The sequence below is a fragment of the Mustela nivalis genome, assembly GCF_964662115.1.
Source record: "Mustela nivalis genome assembly, chromosome: 2".
Taxonomy (NCBI): Eukaryota; Metazoa; Chordata; class Mammalia; order Carnivora; family Mustelidae; genus Mustela; species Mustela nivalis.
Window position 1 is genome coordinate 80004770 of NC_139021.1, and position 22436 is coordinate 80027205.

General features: G+C 38.8%; 1 pseudogene across 1 annotated transcript; it reads left to right on the forward strand.

Moving 5' to 3' along the window:
- Nucleotides 1-196: 196 nt before the first annotated feature.
- Nucleotides 197-22091, forward strand: LOC309859303 (large ribosomal subunit protein eL42 pseudogene; annotated as a pseudogene). The gene is made up of 2 exons: nt 197-262; nt 21754-22091. The product of its transcript is annotated as a large ribosomal subunit protein eL42 pseudogene (transcript).
- Nucleotides 22092-22436: the final 345 nt, after the last annotated feature.

Consider the following 22436-nt stretch of genomic DNA (forward strand, 5'->3'; position numbering starts at 1 on the left):
CAGAATGAGGGATGACCATGAGATGTCCCATGTCAGGCTCAAAGGGCCAGAGTTTCATCCCCCTTATCAAGCTCAGTCACTGATGCAGGCTGACCTAGGCAGGATGTCACCTCCTCTAGCAGCTGACAGTTGGATCTTACGCTGACCCACACTTGTTACGACTGGGCCAAGTCCTTCCTTGAAGGGAGAGCTGGGCATGTGGATCTGTGTTCCTCACATGCTGGTGTCAACATACATTAAAACCAACAGTCTCCAGAATGAGGTGAGTAAAAGTAATCCTCTGAAGGCAGGAAAAGAATGGTCAAAACTCGCATTTATCTTTTACCTTGGTTTTTTTTTTTTTTACTTATGATAAAAGGCAGAGATAAAAGGCACATTTATCATCTTAACCATTTTTAATGGTACAGTTCAGTAGTGTTACATACATTCATATCGTTGTACAACCACTCTCCAGCACTTTTTTATCTTAGAAAACTGAAATTCTATATCCATCAAACAACCCATGATTCTCTTCTTCCCCTATCTCCTAATAACCACCCTTTTACTTTCTGTTTCTATGAATTTGACTATTCTGGGTACCCCACCTAGCTGGGAATCGTATGGTATTTTTCTGTTTGTGACTCACTCAGTTCACTTAACATACTGTCTTTCAGGTTTATCCAGGTTGTGGCCTGTATTAGAATTTCTTTCCTTTTTAAAAAAGCTTTTATTTATTTATTTATTTGAGGGAGAGAGGGAAGGAGCGGAGGAGACAGAAGCAGACTCCCTGTTGAGCAAAGGAGCCTGACATGGGCTTGATCCTGGGACTCCGGAATCATGACTAGAGCTGAAGGCAGACATTTAACTGACTGAGCCACCCAGACATCTCAGGATTTTCTTCCTTTTAAAGGCTAAAAAATATTCCATTCTATGTATCTACCACATTCTGTTTATTCATTAATCCACAAATGGACCCTTGGGCTGCTTTTAGTTCTTGACTGTCATGAATAATTCTGCTATGAATATGGGCATACAAATCCCTGAATCCCTTCTTTCAGTCTTTTTTAAATTTATGCCAGGAAGTAAGATTTCTGGATTATAAGGTAATGTTATTTTAAAAATTTGAGGAACCTCTACACTGTTCTCCAACTGCATGATTTTACCCACTGACAGTGCACAAAGATTTCAATTTATTCACATTCTTGCCAATCGCTTTGTTTTCTGTGTTTTTTTGGTAGCAGCCATCCTAATGGGTATGAGGTGGTATCTCATTATGGTCACTCCAGCTTTTTAACTTTTTTCTGTGATTTTTTTCCTAAGATTTATTTATTTATTTTAGAGAGAGAGATAAAGAGAACATGAGCTGGGGAGGGGCAGACTGGGGGAGAGCGAGAGAATCTCCAGCAGACTCTCTGCTGAGCTGAGAGCCTAACTTGGGACTTGACCTCACCACCCTGAGATCATGACCTGAGCTGAAATCAAGAGTTGGACACTCAACTGACTGAACCACCCAGGTGCCCCTTATCTGTGATTTATAACACAAAAGCTCAAATTATTAGAGTGGCACATATATAAATTCACTCACTTATAACAAGGCAGTCAGAGCATAAAAGGAGCCAAAGTATGCAGCCCTATACATTCTGGGGAGGGCATTCTAGCATCTCTCAGCCAACTTGAAAGCTATTGGATCATAGGTAAATATTGGGTTGGTGATTAAATATTTTATCAATGAAGTTTTAAGATCAGAATCTTCCAAATCTTCTAATCTTCTTAAGATCAAAATCTTCCAATACTTCCAAAGAGTATTCTTTCGGGGTTCCAGAAAGCAGAGTCTAGAATCCTTAGACAGTTATCTGCCTCCTACTTTTCAGTCAAAAACACATATAAAATCTCCATTATTTGGCTCATATAAAATCACACCACACACACACACACACACACACACACATACACACACACATTAAGACCTAATTTAAAATGTGCAAAATTCATTTTTTGGTAAATGAGTGAACATCGCATACATAGTACTAAAACTAAACAAAACCTTAAGACATTTCAATTACTTACTAAAAGAGAGGCAACTCTCCTTAACTTTCTAGTTGTTCTCAAAGGCAAAAACCCAAATTAGTGTGGAGAAAATGTCAGTGTTTAAGTGTCCGAGGCAAACTTGAAATGACCTGCACAAGATTGCCCAGTTTTTTGGAGACTGGCGACTTAAATGAGCACATGCCAAAAAGAGCCCTGCAAGATGATAACAAAAATAAATAGAATCAGACAGTCCTATTAGACACGGCTCTCTTCCATGTAAGTTCATCTACTGAGTGAGTGTCAAAAAATACAAGTGCACAAATGAACTGCCCAAAGGCTCTCTGATGGCTTTTGTACTAAAAGCCAAGTCATCTTTTTCCATCCAATTCCTTTCAAACAATAGAGTGCCTTTCCAAGATTGAAAACAGGCGATTTCTAAGAGACACTTAAAAAGCATAAATGTTAGATATAATTATGAGCTACTTTAAAAACCATGAAGGACTCATTTGGATTGATCAGTTTATGCATTAAGTTCTACAGAAGGGTTACATTTATCCCCCCTAAAATCAAGAAGGTGACTTGAGACCAACACAAAGGGCACCAGTGATGTGTTCCAAGGAGAAGTCTTCGGTTCCATGGCAGCCAATAAGCTCCCAAGATGTGACTCGTTGCTTAAAAGAGTACCAACAGTGAAATAAAGTACAAATTTGGTTCCTAAGACTTTCTTTGCATTTATTTCCCGTATGTTTTTAGAAACCCAGCTAGCTCAAATGATCTCTAGCTTCTGAACATCTTATGAATAAAATGCCATCAGTGAGGTCTGAACCATTTATGAAGATCCAGGTGCCTGAAAAGTGCCTAGAGTTATTGAAACCATTGTAATAATAAAGTAATCTTGATGTCTCCTAGGGTGCAGAGCTGGATATGTTTTTCTCCACACTACCAGATGCAAAACCAAATGTTCCATGTTCATAAAAAATGCATCTAGAGCTGCCCCATACTCATAAACAATATCTGCATGCATGAATTTTCCATTTCTTATAATATTAGAGCTATGATAAAGTAGCAAAAACATGCTCTTAGATCATGGTTAAAAGAAAATAAACCTTTACAATTAGTATCTGAGATAAGGGAGGTTTTATGGTGTTTTTCATGATTAAATTGACACAGAATGGGAAAAGCAAAGGTAAGCCCCAATTTAAGTTCAGTTCAGTCCTCCAAGGGCAATCATATCATGCAGAAGAAGATAGGCTATTTAGCACTGATGATTTTATGATAACCAAATTGTTTCAAACTGTTATATAATCATGGATAGAGTAATTTAAAAAGAAAAAAGTAAAGTCAAAATAAGAAATTTTGAAACTAGCCTAAGACCATCATATATGAATACCAAACAGAATGCCTCAGACTTGTCATATAAAATTCAGCTAACCCCTGTGCTTTGGGCCCCAGTCAAGGGAGTTAGCTCCTACCAGAATCACAATAGACAAGGAGCCTTGATCCTGGACCACTATGTTCCCGAGCCTGGATCTTAACAGCAAGGGAGACACAGGGTATAGTTACTTAAGGTTTAGAGGTTGGATCTCATTTACTAAAGGGATCAAGACATACCCATTTTTTAATGGTCACAACATAATATTGTTAATGAGGACTTCATTTATTATGAATTTTTTTACTATGTGATAAGCAATAAGGCAGTGTGCTAAGTAAGTATCTTTATATATGGATTCTTTTTTTTTAAAAAAGATTTTATTTATTTATTTGACAAAGAGAGATCACAAGTAGGCAGAGAGGCAGGCAGAGAGAGAGAGAGAGAGAGAGAGAGAGAGGGAAGCAGGCTCCCCGCCGAGCAGAGAGCCCGATGCGGGACTCGATCCCAGGACCCTGAGATCATGGCCTGAGCCGAAGGCAGTGGCTTAACCCACTGAGCCACCCAGGTGCCCCTTTATATATGGATTCTTAAATTTAATTCTAAAAAAATATGAGGTAGGTATCGCTATTGTTTCCATTTTGCTAATAAAGAAACCGATACTTAGGGCAAGTAATTAGGGGGTAATATTTACCACCTGCCTGATCTTTTTAAATTTCTATCTTGTAATAGAAAAAAGACTCTGGCAAACTGCGTTCAGAGACCCAAGAGAAAGGAAGTGCATGTAGATTAAAACACATTTTTAATAAATAAATAAATAATCCCCCCCGAAATGTCTTTTTAAATTTTTGTTTATATTTTTATTCCAATACAGTTAACATACGGTATTATATTAGTTTCAGGTGTACAATGTAGTAATTCAACACTTCCACACACTTCTCAGTGTGACACATGAGCTCCTTCATCCCCGTCACGTATTTCACCCATCCCCCACCCACCTCCCCTCTCATAACCATTCGTTTGTTCTCTAGAGTTAAGAATCTGTTTCTTGGTTTGTCTCTCTCTCTCTCTTTTTTCCCTTTGCTCGTTTGTTTTATTTCTTATATTCCACATATGAAATTATATGTTATTTGTCTTTCTCTGACTGACTTATTTCACTCAGCATAATACTCTCTAGATCCATCCATGTCATTTCAAATGTCAAGATTTCATTCTTTCTTATGGCTGAGTAGTATTTGATTTTATATCTATGTTTTTTTTTAATTTTTATATGTATTTTATACATTATATATCATATATTTATATATATATATATATATATATATATATATATATACCCACACACACACACATATATATATATACCTCACAAGTTCTTTATTCATTTCTCTACTGATGGACACTTGGGGGCTTCTTCTATAAACATAGGGGTGAATATTTCCCCGTGAATTAGTGTTTTTGTATTTTTGTAGAGCAATTGCTGGATCATAGGGTAGTTCTATTTTTAAGTTTTTGAGGAAGCTCCATACTGTTTTCCACCATGGCTGCACCAGTTTGCCTTCCCATCAATAGTGCACAAGGCTTCCCTTTTCTCCACATCTTCCCCAACACTTGTTTCTTTTTTTTTTTTTTTTAACTATTATGGCTGGTGTGAGGTAATATCTCATTGTAATTTTGATTTGCATTTCCCTGATGATGAATGATGTCAAGCATATGTTCATGTGTCTGTTGGTCATCCAGATGTCTTCTTTGGAAAGATGTCTGTTCATTTCTTCTGCCCATTTTTAAAATTGGATTATTTGTTTTGGGGGCTGAAATGTCTTGTTATAAGTAGACATTCCTTTTAGAAAGAACTATCATCTCAAGTTCATCTGGGGGATCCTTTCATTTTGAAGTCCTAGTGACTAATCCCAATTTATGTTTTTCTTTTGCCATCAATCTCTAATTTCTCATTGTCCAAGATGTCCCAAATTCTTCCTCCAAGATTTCAAAATACATTTGGCCCATATGAAACACACCAAAATTTCCAGAACCTCTGAATTCACAGATCTCTGATGATGGGAACCTACTGCAACTTGTGGTGGGTCGTGGACACAGGCCACAGCCAACCAGTTCTCACTACATATAGGAACTAACTATCTTATTAGAGGTGTTTTTCAGTTTATCCTGTTTGTTTCTGCAGGTACCCTCTTGAAATGAGCTTTACTTAGATTCAATGAGAAGGTGCAACACATAAGGAGGCAGAGCTCTTGCTGAAGGAAAAGACCTGGGTTTCCTATCTGAAACTTCAATAAACAGTTAAACATTTTAGTACAATACCAAGAATACAAGGGGTTATTGAAAATTATAGCCAGTCTGCTGGATAGTTCATCCACACATCACCACAGCCTTCCCTTACTGCCCTGATACACTCATATTTGCACTGCAGAGGAGGACTTGGAGGGAGGCTGAACCCAAGGGGATCTCCGTGCTGACCTGGAGGGCAGCCATCTTGTCATCATGAGTCACAGCAGACTGCATTTGGGGACTATGCCAAAAGTGGTTCTTAAGAGCATGGGGGCAATGAAGCAGAAAGCCTGGATTCAAGTCTCTGTTTTCTCCTTACCATATGTGTGGTTTGGAGAAAATAACCTTTCCAAACCTCACTTTTCTCATCTATACAATAGGAATACAAATATCTTTCTCATGGAATTTTTGTGAATATTAAAGTAGAGAGTGCATGAAAAATTAATAGAAATCCTAGCATGTGGGATCCACTTTATAAATGATCCTTTTCTTTCTTTCTGTTTCTTTCTTTCTTTCTGTTTGTTTGTTTGTTTGTTTCTTTCTTTCTTTCTTTTTAATGCTCTAACACTAGTTTTGGCCTATTTTCCCCTCAGTAAATCAAACTGATTTATTAAATGCTCTGACATCATCACAACGCAGATTTTATCTTCCTTTCACACAATTAATTATCTCTTATTTATGTTTAAAATAAAGGAGAGATCAAGTTTGGAATGTTTTAAGTAAGTATACTCTCAGTGATGGTAGTTACTTTGGTTCTGACTGTTGAATAATTTTGTACAGATCAAGAGAGACTAAAAAAAATATTAAGATTATTATGGGCAGGATTACATTTTTGAAAACCCAAATATTTAAAAATTTTAATAGTCCTACCAGTTTTTGAAATTTCTGCAGAAACGATTTTCTTTTCTAAAATTGATAAGACCCTTAAAATTGATAAGGTTACTTTTAGCTTTTCAGAAATAGTACCGCATGAATAAAAGATGTCAGTCTGAACCATTTTTGTCCTCAAGGGCAAAAAAGAGAAACTACATTCTAGCTTTCCCTGCATCCTCCTTCAGGACCCAGTGCCTGGTACTGAGCTCTGGTCTAGAGGGTGCTAAGCTGTGTTCCCACACATATGACTACCTTCCATTCCACTAAGCACGCTCTCTGCGCTTCGGTCTCCCCAGATCCTATTTACTTTCCAAGACCCCGTCCAATAAACCTTTCCCTACTACTGAATCACCCCTTTCAACTTCTACATCAGTATAGTCTGCAGCATACATTCAAACCTCTTATCATCCACTATAGGTCTCAGTAATTTAGCGTCATCATTGTCAAGCAGATTATAAATTTCCCTGTGATAGAGACTATACCTTTCTTCTACTCACCACTGATAGAACATAGCAATTTGTGAAGTGCTTGGTCTCTGAAAAGGTACTGCTCCTACTTAGTAACTGTGACTTTGAACAAATTGCTTAACCCCCTGTGACTCAAGAATAATCAAAGTACCTGCCTTGTTTGGTTGTGATTTAATAACATAAAATCTTAGGAAAGGGTCCAGAATATCATAAGTCTGATGTAATTATTAGCATTTATTATAGTGCTGGGCCAGGTATTTAAGTCTGCTAAGACCCTATCTCAGGAAACACAAAAAGTGGTAGATGAGGCAAAGAGTAGAATCGATAGATTGCCCAGAATACACTTTGAGAAAAGGCAGCAGAAAAGACGGCCTCTGCCCTCTAAGAGCTTACAGTCAACCTGTCATTCATGGTGTAAAGAAAAAACACTTCATAGGCAAGGACTATGTGAGTCTCATATTTATTTTCTGGGGCATAGTATAGTCTATGGCACATGGTGGGTATTCACCAAATGTCTGTTGAATTAAACAAATAATTAGACTGTAAAAGAAAGTCTATGGGGGGAAATACTCATGAAGATACATTGCTGCTACACGACAGTCCAAAGGCAATTGGAAAATGAAAAACATCATTGGACTGAAAAAAATGGTGGTGTTTAAAGATGGACCACCAAATTCATTATCTCACCAGCTTTTGCTTGGCTCCATTTATGTCCTTGGACTCGTTCTGCTGGGGCTCACTAGGATAAACTTAGGCAAAGCTAGAGCATCAGGCTGGTCCCCATAATGACAGCAGCAAAGATGACAGAGGTGGTATCACAAAATCATGGTATTATCCTTCTCTCATTACCCTCCCCCCATTTCCCCAGTCTATCAGTATTCCCCATCCATAACAGCTTCTATCAGGGACACAGCTTAGAGATGTCCTTCTGGTTAAACCAATGAGAGCTTGGATCCAGCCAATGATGTTTCTGAACTGAGTCTTAGCTGTCACTGGCTAAGCCCTTACTTGTTCTGAAAAGGTGGCTTTAACACTTGATTTCCAAAGTCAATTTCCCCTACACCTCTCTACCCCATTTCAGTTAATAATATAGTGACCCATCTCTAAGCTCCTTCTCTGCCCTGACAACTTCTTCCTTGTTCCCGAATCCCACACATTCTGGAACCCTGCTGCCAAACTGACAGACCTCTCTAGACGTATCTCTTCGCTGAATACCTGACTGGGTTGCTCATCTATTGTCTATACACCTGAGAGGACACATTTATTTCCTTGGTTGTTGCCTATTGACAGAAACTGACTTCATGTGGATTTCTTTAGATAACCACACCATACCTGTCTGAATCTCTGTTTTTACCCAGGCCAATCCCAAGCACTAATGGCAGCCCAGGGTGTGAATTACATGACAGAGGCCATAGTCCCTCCCCTATATTGCTCCCTCAGCACAGAATTCCAAAATATCAAGGCAATGTCTCGCCTTGAAGGCTCCTTTGCTAAAGGAGAACTTCCGAAAGACCAGAGCCAAAGCTTTAGTCATAGACTGCTCACCATGAATGTCATTTCCCAAATACTTAATGGCCACGAGAGTTCAGCCTTCCTCTTTATTTCTTCTTTCTTTCTTTCTTTCTTTCTTTCTTTCTTTCTTTCTTTCTTTCTTTCTTTCTTTCTTTCCTTTTAGCCATGTCATTTACTAAGAAGGAAATGTTGCCAACACTGGCATAGAAAATCTTTTGTTTTTTCAAGTCCATGGATATACAAAATGTATTTATATATTAATCATTTATGGATGATCATCTTTGTTGCCCAAAACTGTGTTATCCTAAACCAATCTACGATAAGCAGCCTTTTAAATACAAATTTACACAAGTGTCCATTTATTTCCTTAGGGTATGTTTATGAAAGTGCAATGGCAGAGTCAAAATATCTTATCCTTTTTAGGGCTTTTTGGTATATTTGATATATATGGTCCTTCAGAAGGGTTGTAGCAGTTCAGAATTCCAACAGAGTATGTATTAGTCACAGAATTCTAAGGCTAGTATTAGAATCTCAGGAATCACCTGCTTAACCTTTTACTTCAAAGGTGAGGATACGAAGACTAAGCCATTTACCCAAAGGTGGAAACCAAAGTGTAATTTTTTAACCCCTAGTTTTTATGACACTTTTTCTTGTCTTCTAGCATACCACTAGCATCACAAATTAAGCAACCCAAATTATGCCTTTAAGGATGTAGTGTGGGCAACCAATCTGTGTTCTTACCATCACTCCCATTTCTAAATTTTAATATTTGATATCACAATACAGACTTGTGAAATACTTTCAATATTCAGGGAATATCTCAACCTTCAAGCTACCAAGAAGGAAATTCTACTTGGAAAAATGCCTGTAGCTTAATCCCCACTCCCGCCTTCTGGTCTCTCTTTCAAAACCATCTGTTTTATTGATGGACAGGGCTGGGCTCAGAAACCAGATGTGTTTTCCAAAGAAGTTGCTGTTTCTAGAGGACAGAATGTCTGACACATGACAAAAGGCAGGAATTTTTTTGTTTACATTAGTTGTTAAATATGAAACAAACCAAAAATCTTTTCTTAAAAATACTTTGGCAGGTTAGCTTTTGTCTATTTACAGATCTTTGCTAACATAATTAACAGATTGTTTTCCTTAAAAATCTTACTCTGAAGTTAGCTAGCTTGTAGCTCTCATAGCAGATCCCAGAATCCTATGTGCCCTTGTGAAGATTTTTGCAAATACAGCACTAATAGTGAACAAATGTGTCTTCTCATTTTTGCTCTCAAATACTAGGGCCCAAGGACAGAAAGAATAACTGGATGCAGCAAGTTTCTGATGGTCACATTAACATTTTGAAGTGTAAGGCATCAGAGGAAAGGTCAGTAGGTTGATCATTATATACATTCATTCAGGAAACATTTATTGAGTCCTAACTATAAATCAAGTACTGTGCCAGATCATTGGGCTACAATACAAAGGTCAATAAAACAGACATGAACATAACCTGCAGGAATGGAGTTTTCTTCTTTGAGGGGTTTTCAGTTGCTTTGCTTACGTCTGATTTATAAAGAACTTTGTCAATTTAGCTTTGGTTTCCTTGTAATGCCAAATATAACATTATAAACCTTTCATAAACCCTTACTGAGGTCTGTGGTGGACATGTCCCTCTCTTGCAGCCTAAGAGCTTGAAAGCATCCGTATGCTTGACTCTATCAGATAGAAAGTACACAGGGCTTTTGAAAATTCTCCTCCAGGATGAATCTATTTCAATTACTAGGACAAGATCCCAGTCACTAACATCTGCTTGGATTTGCATAGAATGCAGAATCCACTCTAAGCAAAAAAAGGGCTCTTGGTATAAAGATTTGGCTTACTATGTACACTGCCAGGAATTTGTAATTCCAAAATATATTCTGTAGATGTTAGCTGATTCGTGCTTTTCTAAGTCCTAAAATTTCTCATAAGAGGTCTCTTTGTGAACCACTGTAATAAGCTGTTTTATTCTACATTGTGTCCCTTTAAAGGTTGTTTGTTGTCAAGCCAATCAGCAAAAGTCCTACAGGCTCAAGCTAAAGTATAATTAGCCAAATCATTCCTTGACTTAAATCCAGACAATTTCCTCTCGGTACATTCTTTAAAAAAAACAAAAACGAAAACACTAATGACCCAACTTTCTCTCCCCACCATACACCGAATCCATACAAGACCAGCTCGTGGACAAACAGCTCCAGAGAGCCCCGATCCCCTTACCTCCTTGTCGATCAATCACAACGCCTGGAGTAAAGAACCGGTCTTCGGTGTTTCATTTCTTTTAACGTCTTCGAGTGAGTCTCATGTCATTGTAGGAAAAACAGGTCCCCATTTGTTCATTTGTCCATTTACTCTCATTGGTTTACCCATTTTTTGCAACATATACTGGGGGGCAGGAGAGGATTTATATACCCGACAATGTCCTTTCTTCATAGTGTCTTGAGTGATTTCAGAATTGAAATTTTAGCCTTGAAAAGCTCATCTTGCTACATCTCACTCAGTACCAAACTGTACTAATAATTTCAAGGATGCAGGTTATCATGAGGCACAGGCAAAGCAGGAAGAGGCCTGCCAACCTCATGGGGCTCTATGGGGTTTTCCCTGCCTTAGTGGGCATGTTCTGACTCTTTTAACGTGGAAGATCCCTAAGCTCTGCATGTGTTCACATCACTAACCCGTGAAGGCATGAGGTTTTTCCTCTAATGCTCGGGGTTACGTAGCTAGACTTCCGTGAGGGAGTCTAGGGCCCACGCCTCACATAGCCATGGATTCCAGGTTTATTTACCACCAGCCGTCTTACACAGATAATATATGCTCAAAACCATTTCACTTGTTTTCCAGGTCTGCCATGGGCGTGTTTACACAAAGATGACAAAGAGGTCCCATTGGAAGAGAACGGATGGCAAACGTACTGCTTAATCAAATGACTTTCCGTTACTCAGCGTGAGACAAACTCTGAAAGAGAGGTAGGAGCTACAGGGTGAATTTGATTATTTTTGTCCAGCCTCACCCTTGACAAATCAGACTGAATCTTAGTGTGTTTGCATGCAAGTCGAGACAGAAAGAGACAGTATACGGGTACCTTCCATGGGTGTTTTGCTATAAACATTTTCCATAGCCAAATTCCCAAAATGTCAAACATTCCCTTCCAGAGTTTGGAATCAACAATGCTACCGTGAGTGCTGCTGCTGAGCACTTAGTGTGTGGCAGGCACTGAGCATTTACGTATAAAATCTTGTGTCCTTCTCACAGCCCTGTGAGACAAGGACTATTGATCTTCTACTATTTCTGAGGAACTGAGGCTTAGAGAAGATACATACACCAGTTACATGTCTATGCTACCAGACTGGACGGGCATCTGGAATCTCAGACAGTGCTCTCACCCCATCAGGGTGGAAGACTATAGGACGAGATGGCTCAGGAGATCCAGGAGCTCGTTGTTCTCCAGAGGACCCAGAAGCTCCCAAGAGAAACCTCCCCAAAGAGTGTGTTCTCTTTCTGGGCCATTCCTTGGGTGATGTAGTGCCTGCACATACATTTCTAGGGAGAACTCGCATTAATGAGTTCTAGGAAGTATAGTATTTGGCTAAGTCCAGATCAAAAAATGGCAGGTGAGGGTCTTAGAGTAACAGATTTTGGTCAGTAACAGTCAGGAACCTTTATTCACCTCTAAAAGTTCTCCAGAAACCGTTTATAACTTCCTCTATTCAAGTATCTTCTAAACTGTAAATTCATCCAAATACAGCAGTGTTTGAGGGAATGGGCACCCTGAGGTGGTACCTAGCAGTGTTCAGTCATCTTCTGACAGAAATTTGGGGTGCCTTTTTTCCTCCTCTAGAGGACACAAAATGTGGTGATGACCTCATTGTACAAATGAGCAAAAATAGAAGCCCCTCTGTATCCATGCCCAAGGGTAGTGGTGTTTTAGATCATTTCCTTGAATTCCAAACCCTAGATATTCAATAAACTCATATTATACTGCAAAAGGCCCTGCTGGCATTGTTCTTAAGTTTTAAAGAACAGCATAACATGGGATTTTTTGAGGTAAATGATAATACTTTTTTAAGACTCATAAGAAAAAAAAAAGATTTAATCATATAAATTTTGTAATTGAATTTGGGTTTTTTTTTTTTCTCCTGCTGGAATAGAGACAATTTTTAGAAATAAATTGGATGTATGCAACCAAGACAAAGAACATTTTGAGGCACCACACATCTGTGGCTACTGAGTGCCTGTTTTGAATTACATTTAAATTGCCTGAAGAGCATTTGGCAAATGGAAAATTTTAAGTTGGTTTAAGCTTTTCCATGGACAATTTAGGTTTTGTACTGTTATTGTTATATCTGTGCTTTTGCATTCAAATCTTTTCAACCAGCATGGAAAAGAGAAAAACATTGTGTTAAAGGCTTTTTAATGACATAGTAACTCCTCTTGACAAACAGTGGATCTGTTCCATTATCTTATCTGCCAAAAAAGAAATATCTTCCAGGAGAATAATATGTGCTTAATCATGAAAGGCTTCAGCTTTGAAAGCTTCAAATGATAGAATCAGCAACAGAAATAAGTACTCTACATCCCCAAATTAGATGTGTTCTTTTGATTATCTTGCAGTAACATCTGTGGTAACAATACTTTCTGGAAACCACTGCTGATATACTCAAATAGCTTGACTAAGTTGGCCTGGCTTGTCCTGTAAAAAAAAAAATCAGTGACTTAACCAAGCGTGGAACAGCCCCACCCCTCACCATTTGCCCTTTGACTTGGCTGCTCCAGGAGAAGCTTCCAGAGGCTGCTCTGTGAGCTCTGATTTCAGAACACAGCAGTGCTCTGATTCCTGCATGTGTCCCAGAGGGAAAATCCTCCTGTGGGCGCGGAGGCCCATCAATGCCAGTGAAGTCATCCTTACTTTTGTTGCCCTGAGGATTACATAATCACAATTAAAAGACAATTTATACGTTTTGGAAAATGCACCCACTCAAAATAGATGTATTGTCCTGCTTTGAGACGATTCTCATTAGAACTATTCCTACTCCCAAAGCCAGGCGACCTTGCAGGTGAGAACTGAAGGTCAGAGCTCTAAAGCCCATCTTGCCTGTGTTGGCCCAGATCAGAGGTTACACGAACCCATGGATCTCTGACAATCTCTGATTATGAACAGGAAACTCTATGATTTGACCTCATTAAAAAACAGCTTGCATTCTTTATCTGCATTTGTGGGGTTTTGTATTATGGGTTTGTGCCTTTTTTTTTTTTAAGATTTTATTTATTTATTTTAGAGAGAGAGAGAGAGAGCATGAGCGGGAGAGTCAGAAGGTGAGAGAGAGAATCTCAAGCTGACTCCACACTAAGAACAGAGCCCAACATGGGCTGGATCTCACAACCTTGAGATCATAACCTGATCCAAAACCAAAACAGATGCTTAACCAACTGTGCCACCCAGGCACCCCATCACGAGGGTGATGGCAAATAGAAAATCCATCTAGATGAGCTTCAGGGTTGGTGCCTTCACAGAAGATGGTTTGCTAATTTTAGAAGGAGGTGAGTGGAGAATCTGATGACAGGAATATTAGAATACCAAAGGCTTGGATTCAAATGTGCTCTTGGTTGTCAAAATGCTGACAGATACTAAATTCCTGGGAGACATTGAGCTTGTGGGATACTCAAGAAGAGAATGCTGAGGATTTACTATTACTGCTTTAAAACTTTTCATTCTTACCTCTGAAACTAATAATACAGTATATTTTAAGTAATTGAATTTAAATTCTTTTTAAAATGAGAAAAAAGTTAAAAAATAAAACTTTTCAATCTCCACCCTTTCACCTCTGCATGAGGGAGGGAACCTATGCTGTACAGCAGAGCTAGAAAGAAGCACTTACCCTCCCGGAACTACTAAGTAGTTTACTATTCATGGTTCCCATCGTCCCCAAGAGACAGAAAAAGCTGTCCTATATCTTAGATGAAATATTATCAGGGCTGGAATAGAATCAGGAAATGTGGTTCTCACAATGTTATACTTCATATGAAAAGTATAGAAATAGAAATAGAAAAATAAAACCCTGAACAAATGTTACAATCTAAAAATAAAATTTCATATACCCTCCCTCCTCCTCCTCCAAAAAATAGATAACACAATTAAAATATAACCAAACAATATGATACATGAGAAGGATTGCAGTGGTCTTTGTACATGTCTCATTGGTAAGATCAGCTACAGATAATTTTGCAGAAAAGAAGAACGTTAATATGAAATCATTCTGATAAGAGTAGTTTTTTAAAAGCATGCAAAAATCTAGGTTGTGAGCATGCTTAGATGTGTGAAAAATAAGTTCAATTTACTTAGGAATTTTTTTACTCTCCTGTAATTCATGGTAAGGAGTATGACAATAGTGATGGAGGTAGCAACATTTTTGACAAGTTGTGGCAGTGTGTTCACACACGGATTTCATTTTATTTTTTTTCTGTTTTACACACAGATTTTATTTGATCTATGCTCCAATCCAGATGCAGAAAGATTCTACCCAAACTTGGGGGAAAATATATAGCTATTCAAAATGAACCAAAGTACAATTTTTGAAAACGATACTAATAATATGCATGCCTTTTATACCTGAATTTGTAAAAGCAGAATAAAAATGAAACTCAATTGAGAATGTTTGTGGGAAATTTAGTTGTTCAAAACATTAATTAATTGGCTAAAAAACAAAGAGAATCTGCTAAAGGGACTATGTCTCAAGTAAGGGTCTATTTTACTTAAAAACGATCACAGTCTTAATGGTTTAAAGGAAACTATGTGATGCTCTGCACTTGAGCAGGGTTAATATGGACAATTGCCAACATTTTTGTGCCTTTCTGCAAAGATCCATTTTTTAAAGACTTTATTTATTTGTTTTTGTGAGAGAGAGAGAGAGCACAAGTTGGAGGCGGCGGGGCAGAGGGAGAAGCAGACTCCCGGATGAACAGGGAACCCAGTGAGGGACTCCATCCCAGGACCCTGGGATCACGACCTGAGCCAAAGGCAGTCACTTAACCAACTGAGCCACCCAGGTGCCTCTGCAAATAGGCATTTTTAACAGCACTTTGCCACACTGCTTATAAAGCTCGACCGAATACATCACAGTTCAGTAGTATTTTCCCTGTTGCCATAGAAGCTGATCACAGAGTCCTCAAATCACTAGTTAAAGGTCAATTTGATATGAATGCTAAAATTATCTGGGCTGACCATATTGTGGCCCAATTATTTTGGTAATTGGAAATGGTGAATTATGTGTTGATGTAAACTGTGCTATAATTACCCTGAAAATGGTTGATCTCCAAAACTTTGTAGATGTACGAATTCTCATCCCGCAAAACGCATGAGCGAATCAGAAGCATTACTGAGTTGTGGCTTATCAGCTCCAAGGTTCTGACTGACACTAGTTATCTTTTGCTCTAGATTTCCAACTTTCATTAGGAAAATCAATTAAACATATTTCCTAGAAAATTTTTCTGATTCAAGATTTTTCTCAATGGAACTAGTTCCCTGCTGATTAAAACTGACTTAGAAAAATGCCTTAGGGCCCAAACTAACACTGTTCCCTGTTTTTCCATCATTTCTCATTATGGAAAGACTGAATAGTTTTATAGGTAGGTCAAAATGCCCCCATATGTATTTACGGTCACCACTGGGCGTGTGGCGGAGGAATGAGAGAACTCACCCAAAAAAAGTTTACTGCTCTTCACAATGTCCTTGAGGCCAGCGGGGCCAACAGAGCAAAGTCATGGCCATCTGGAAAAGGCCCAGTATAAATAAGAAATAAAAGGCAACAAACCAGCAACTCTTCTTTCCTTGGCCCAGAAGGAATGTTGGGCAAGAGCTCAATGAATTCTTCTCCCACTGGTCTATAATTGTGCTGTCCATGGTAAACTTAGGGCACGGGGTGAATCTGTTCAGTGTTCTTTGTCATATTAAACTCACGCAGAAAAGCCATCAGAGTTGAAAGTGACATTTTACCATTGCTCCAGAAGTCCTAGTAAAAAGTGAACCTTGGAATTTGTGATAAAGAAGGAACATATCTTTAGAGGAGTGAAATCTAATAGCATTTTCCTTCCACGGGACAGGTAGTCAATCAAACAGTATCTAAATCCAGTATGGGAAGAGGGTATGGAGATACACTCTAAATTCACTCCAAGTGATTGAATTTTGTTGCCTATCCTACTTCGCTAGATGGGCTCTTGAGAAAAGAATGAGTTAAGACTCAGTCCTGGTGCTCCAAAATATTACTCTTTTGTTGTTGTTGTTTTACTTTACACACACACACACACACACACACACTTTCAACTTCTGTTTTATCTTACCATTGCGAATGTGTGGTTTAAATAAAATTAAATTTATAAATTGGATAAGTCAGCTATCTTCCATTCTCCCTTAATTATGCTGTGCTTAATCAATATGAAAGAGGATCAGGAAATTTCTCTTCAGTGTTGAATAACTACAAAATTAAACAGAGTGAGAGGTGGCTGTCTCATCTGGTATAATAACCCTCCTAAGAATTGCCTTATTACAGAGCGGCTCCGTTATTGTTCTCAGGGAAATGTCTGAAACGGTGAACAATTTAGGAGGGGAAAGGAGCACAATGACAAGGGAAAGCTTTCTCCTGAGATTGTTCAGTTGCTGTTGTAAGAGGAAGACGGTGACAAACATTTATTATCCCTGAGATATGAAAAGCCGATCTGAGTACCGACATCAACTCAGTAATTAGCCAAAAATTGAATGTGCTCTGATGTCCTGATTTAGAATTCTTGTTACTTAACCATCCAGAGGGAGAAAGAATTGGACAAGATGAAGGGACAGAAAAAGTCCCAGAAACGGGTTTCCTCACATTCCTGAGTGGAGAAATTTGGTGAACAGAACTGGGTCTGATCCTATGCCTTGCCCTCATCATGTGTGGGGAAGCCTTGGCTATTTGACCCAAGTTGTATCTAGCGTGGGAAGAGTTTGAAATCAGAATTGACCCCTCAAGGGACAATCGGTTCTAAAAAAGCAATTCATCAGGAAGGATGAATGTGGTACTTATCTCTCAGTGGGTCAAACATCTAAGGGGATGTCCTTTTCCTGGCACTTACCTGACAAGGTCAGCCATTTGAAGACATGAACAAAACAATGGCGCCACAGTAAAGGATGTTTTCCATGCTCAAAAGGAGACCACTCCAAGAAGACCACTGAAAGGGTATTCCAGAAGCTGGCTGCTTATGGAAATCCACGGCTAATTATCCTAAATAAGTGTTCAGAAATGAAACCAATATTATCTTCTCTGGGTACTAAGGAAAATGTCACCATGGACAAGTAGCCTCTTCCATGACATACATCTTCCTACATTGCATGCTTCACAGAGAGGAACTGCTATGGGCTCTATCACTGATACGTCCTTTCCTTCCAGTGGATTCCACCAATAGATGGCATCAGCAAGAGGTCAGAGGACAAGAGAAAAGAGAGACTAAGATATTTCTCTCCCTTCTTGTGCTCCAGGGCTGGCTGGGTCATTACCTTTATAACTGTATCTCTTGCCAAACCACCCTTCTTCCATCACTCCAGCCCTTCTAACTCTAGTAAAACTATTTCTTCCCTCTACTCCTGTAATCAGCTCGGCTTCCCCTAACCATGCTTGTGTCTTTGTGAACAATTAAATTATAATCAGTGAAGCCCATTTGCTTCTTGCTGTAAACCTCACTGATACAAAAAGCTTCATTTGTCAATGAACTTGTTGACTTTCAAAGTTTCATATTCACCTTAGACCACATTCTTATGTTCAAGGTCATGTATTTATTCAACAAATAATTGTTGAACATCTATTGTTTGTTAGATGTGATATTTACAACAGTTAACAAGACAGTCTGTTTAACAGTCCAATGAAGAGCAGTCTCATTCAGAATATGCTTAAGTAGAGAGGTCACTAGAGATGGTATTACTTCCTGGATATCCATCTAGATCCTCACGAGCAACATTTAAAAATCTGAGCTCACTAGCCCCCAAACCTTCTCCCCACCCTTGTTTGCCTCTCTTTGTTGATGGCATCAACACACCATTGAACCACTTGTCAGAGTTAGAACCCCCTGGAGTCATTCCAGATTCCTCCTACTCTCTTTAACTCATCAATTAAACTCAGTCCTAGAAATTACAGCCTAAATAGCACTCAAAAAAGTCTGATGCTCCCCATTCCCTACTGCTCCTCCCTGGTTCAGATACCCCAGCAATTCTCTCCCTGTCTCTAATCTCCTTCTACAGCATTTTCCACCATCAGACCCTGACAACATGTAAACATGACCAGAACTCTATTCTAGTCACAGTATTTTATTTGACCCTTTCACAGGTGAGATGAAAATATATACTCCTTACCTTTGTGCAAACACTGGGAAAAACAGCATGATGGTTCCTTAAAAATATCACAAAGAGAATTACAATATGATCCAGCAGTTCCGCATTGGGTTATATGTCCAAGAGGATTGAAAGAAGGATCTTGAAGAGATATTTGTATATCCATGTTCAGAGCAGCATTATTCACAGTGGGATATGAAACTGATGGATGAATGGATAAGCAAAATGTTTCATATATGAACAATGGAATATGACTCAGCCTTAATAAGGAAGGAAATTCTTATACATGCTACAACATGGATGAAAGTTAACGACATCATGCTAAGCGAAATAAGCCAGTCACAAAAGGGACAAATACAATAGGATTCCACTTACATGAAGTGTTGAGAGTAGTCTAAATCATTAGAAACTAAAAGTAGAATGGTGGTTGTCAGGGGACGAAGGAAGGGAAAATGGGGAGTTAGTGTTCAATAGGTACAGAGTTTCAGTTTTGCAAGATGAAAGTTCTGGAGATGGATGGTGGTGATAGTTGCACCTCATTATAAATACCCTTAAAACCACTGAATTATGTGCTTAAAAATGGTTACAATGGTACAGCTTGTATCATGTATATGTTACCATAATAAAAATGTGTTTTAGGGCGCCTGGGTGGCTCAGTGGGTTAAGCCACTGCCTTCAGCTCAGGTCATGATCTCAGGGTCCTGGGATCGAGTCCCACATCGGGCTCTCTGCTCAGCAAGGAGCCTGCTTCCCTTCCTCTCTCTCTGCCTGCCTCTCTGCCTACTTGTGATCTCTCTCTGTCAAATAAATAAATAAAATTCTTAAAAAAAATGTTTTAAAAAAAAGCATACTCCTTTGTGTTCCTTAGATGATATGGCCCTTAAATACCTATCTAACCTCATTTCACCCCATATCCCTGCCCAAATACTGCCTGACTCCTCACAATGCTAAAGTAATTGTTCCCCAAACATAAGCCATGCCTTCTCTTGTCATGTCCACTGACAACATTCTATTTTTCTTTCAAATCTTGCTTAGACGTGGCCATCTCTATGAAGTCCTTCCTGTCTCCTACAAGCACCTCTGATCTCCCATCGTACCTAACCCACATCTCCCATAGCAATACTCTCATTGTAACCATTGAGTCACACACCCATCTCCTAAGGCTAATTCCTTACCTGCAGGAGCTATGTCTGTCCTTCTGTGACTCTATGACACAGGCATTCAGGAAATAATATTTAAGAAACCAATAAATGAAAGCTTGTTTTACAATATTCTGTTCTCATTGGCTTCCCTTGTGTCATTTACTCCTCCCCAGAAATGGCAGTAGTTATTGATTAATAAGGAGTTCTTTGGAGCCAATTTGTTGTTGTTGGATTTTTTTTTTTGATTTTTCATTCCTAAGTTTATTGATGAATAATTGACAAATATAATTGTGGATATTTAAAGTTGTATGACATGATGACTTGATATACATAGACATTGTGGAATGATTACCAAGACCAAGGTGATTAACCCATCCATCACCTCACATAGTTTTGTTGTTTTGTTTGTTTGTTTTTGTGGTGAGGACCTTTAAGATCTGCTCTGAGCAACTTTCCAGTATATAATGCTGTATCATTAATTATAGGCACCATGCTGTGCATTCGATTCTCAGAATTCATTCTTCTTATAACTGAAAGCTTATACCCTTTCACCTACATCTTCCCATATACCCCGTCCCCTTAACCTCCTAGCAATCACCAATCTATTCTCTGTCTCTATGAGGCTGGCTTTTTTGTAAATCTACATGCAAGTGATACCATATAGTATTTGTCTTTCTTTGTCTTACTTATTCAGTTCAGCATAAAACTTTCAAGTCCCATCCATGTTGTTGCAAATGGGAGGATTGCCTTCTTTTTTAAAACTAAGTAATATTCGTGTGTCTGTGTGTGTGTGTGTGTTTCCCATTTTCTTTATTCTTTCATCAAAGGGCATTTAGGTTGTTTCTATTTCTTGGCTATTGTGAATAATGTGGCAGTGAGCATGAGGGTGCAGATATATCAAGATACGATTTCATTTTTTTCAGATATATACCCAGGAGTGGAATTGTTGGATCATATGGTAATTACATTTTTAATTTTTTGAGAATCTGACATACTGTTTTCCATAATGGCTGTACCAATTTACATTCCCACCAACAATTTCTCCACATTCTTGCCAATACTTGTTATCTCTTTTCTTTTTGACAATGGCCATCCTAACAGGTGTGAGGCAATAGCTTATTGTGATGAGATCACAAGTAGGCAGAGAGGTAGGCAGAGAGAGAGGGAGAAGCAGGCTCCCTGCCGAGCAGAGAGCCCGATGTGGGGCTCAATTCCAGGACCCTGGGATCAGGAACTGAGCTGAAGCAGAGGCTTTTTTTTTTTTTAAGATTTTATTTATTTATTTGACAGAGAGAGAGAGATCACAAGTAGGCAGAGAGGCAGGCAGAGTAGGGGTGGGGGTAGCAGGCTCCCCGAAGCATAGAGCCCGATGAGGGGCTCTATCCCAGAACCCTGAGACCATGACCTGAGCCGAAGGCAGAGGCTTTAATCCACTGAGCCACCCAGGTGCCCCTTCAGCACCTTTTCATGTATCTTTGGTCATTTGTGTGTCTTCTATAGAAAAAATATTTTATTCAGATCCTTTAACTCATTTTTAAAAATGAATTAATTTGCGTTTTTGTTATTGAGGTTTGTATGAGTTCTTTATGCATTCTGGATATTAACCCCTTAACTTTTGGTCTGCAAATATTTTTTTCCCATTCAGTAGGTTGTCTTTTACATTTATTTTTTCCTTTGCTGTGCAGAAGCTCTGTGGTTTGATGTAGCTCCATTTGTTCATTTTAGTTTTTGTTGCCTGCAAACATTGTGAATGTTCCTAAAACCCACCGGACCTTCTGCAAGAAGTATGGCCCCACAAAGTGACACAGTATAAGAAAGGCAAAGATTCTCTTTATGCCCAGGGAAAGTGGCATTATGACAGGAAGTAGAGTGGCTATGGTGGGCAGACTAAGCCAGTTTTCCGGAAAAAAAGCTAAAACTACAGAGAAGATTGTGCTGAGGCCTGAATGTGTTGAGCCCAATGGCAGATCTAAGAGAATGCTGGCTATTAAGAGATGCAAGCATTTTGAACTGGGAGGAGATAAAAAGAGAAAGGGCCAAGTGATCTAGTTCTTTTTTTTTTTTTTTTAATATAATTTTTTATTTTTTATAAACATATATTTTTATCCCCAGGGGTACAGGTCTGTGAATCACCAGGTTTACACACTTCACAGCACTCACCAAAACACATACCCTCCCCAATGTCCATAATACCACCCCCTTCTCCCAAACCCCCTCCCCCCAGCAACCCTCAGTTTGTTTTGTGAGATTAAGAGTCACTTATGGTTTGTCTCCCTCCCAATCCCATCTTCTTTCATTTATTCTTCTCGTACCCACTTAAGCCTCTAGTTCTAAGCTTCATATTATATTATGAAGACAATAAAATCTTGAGGTTATGTTTACTTCATTTGGTTACAACTGGTCTTCTA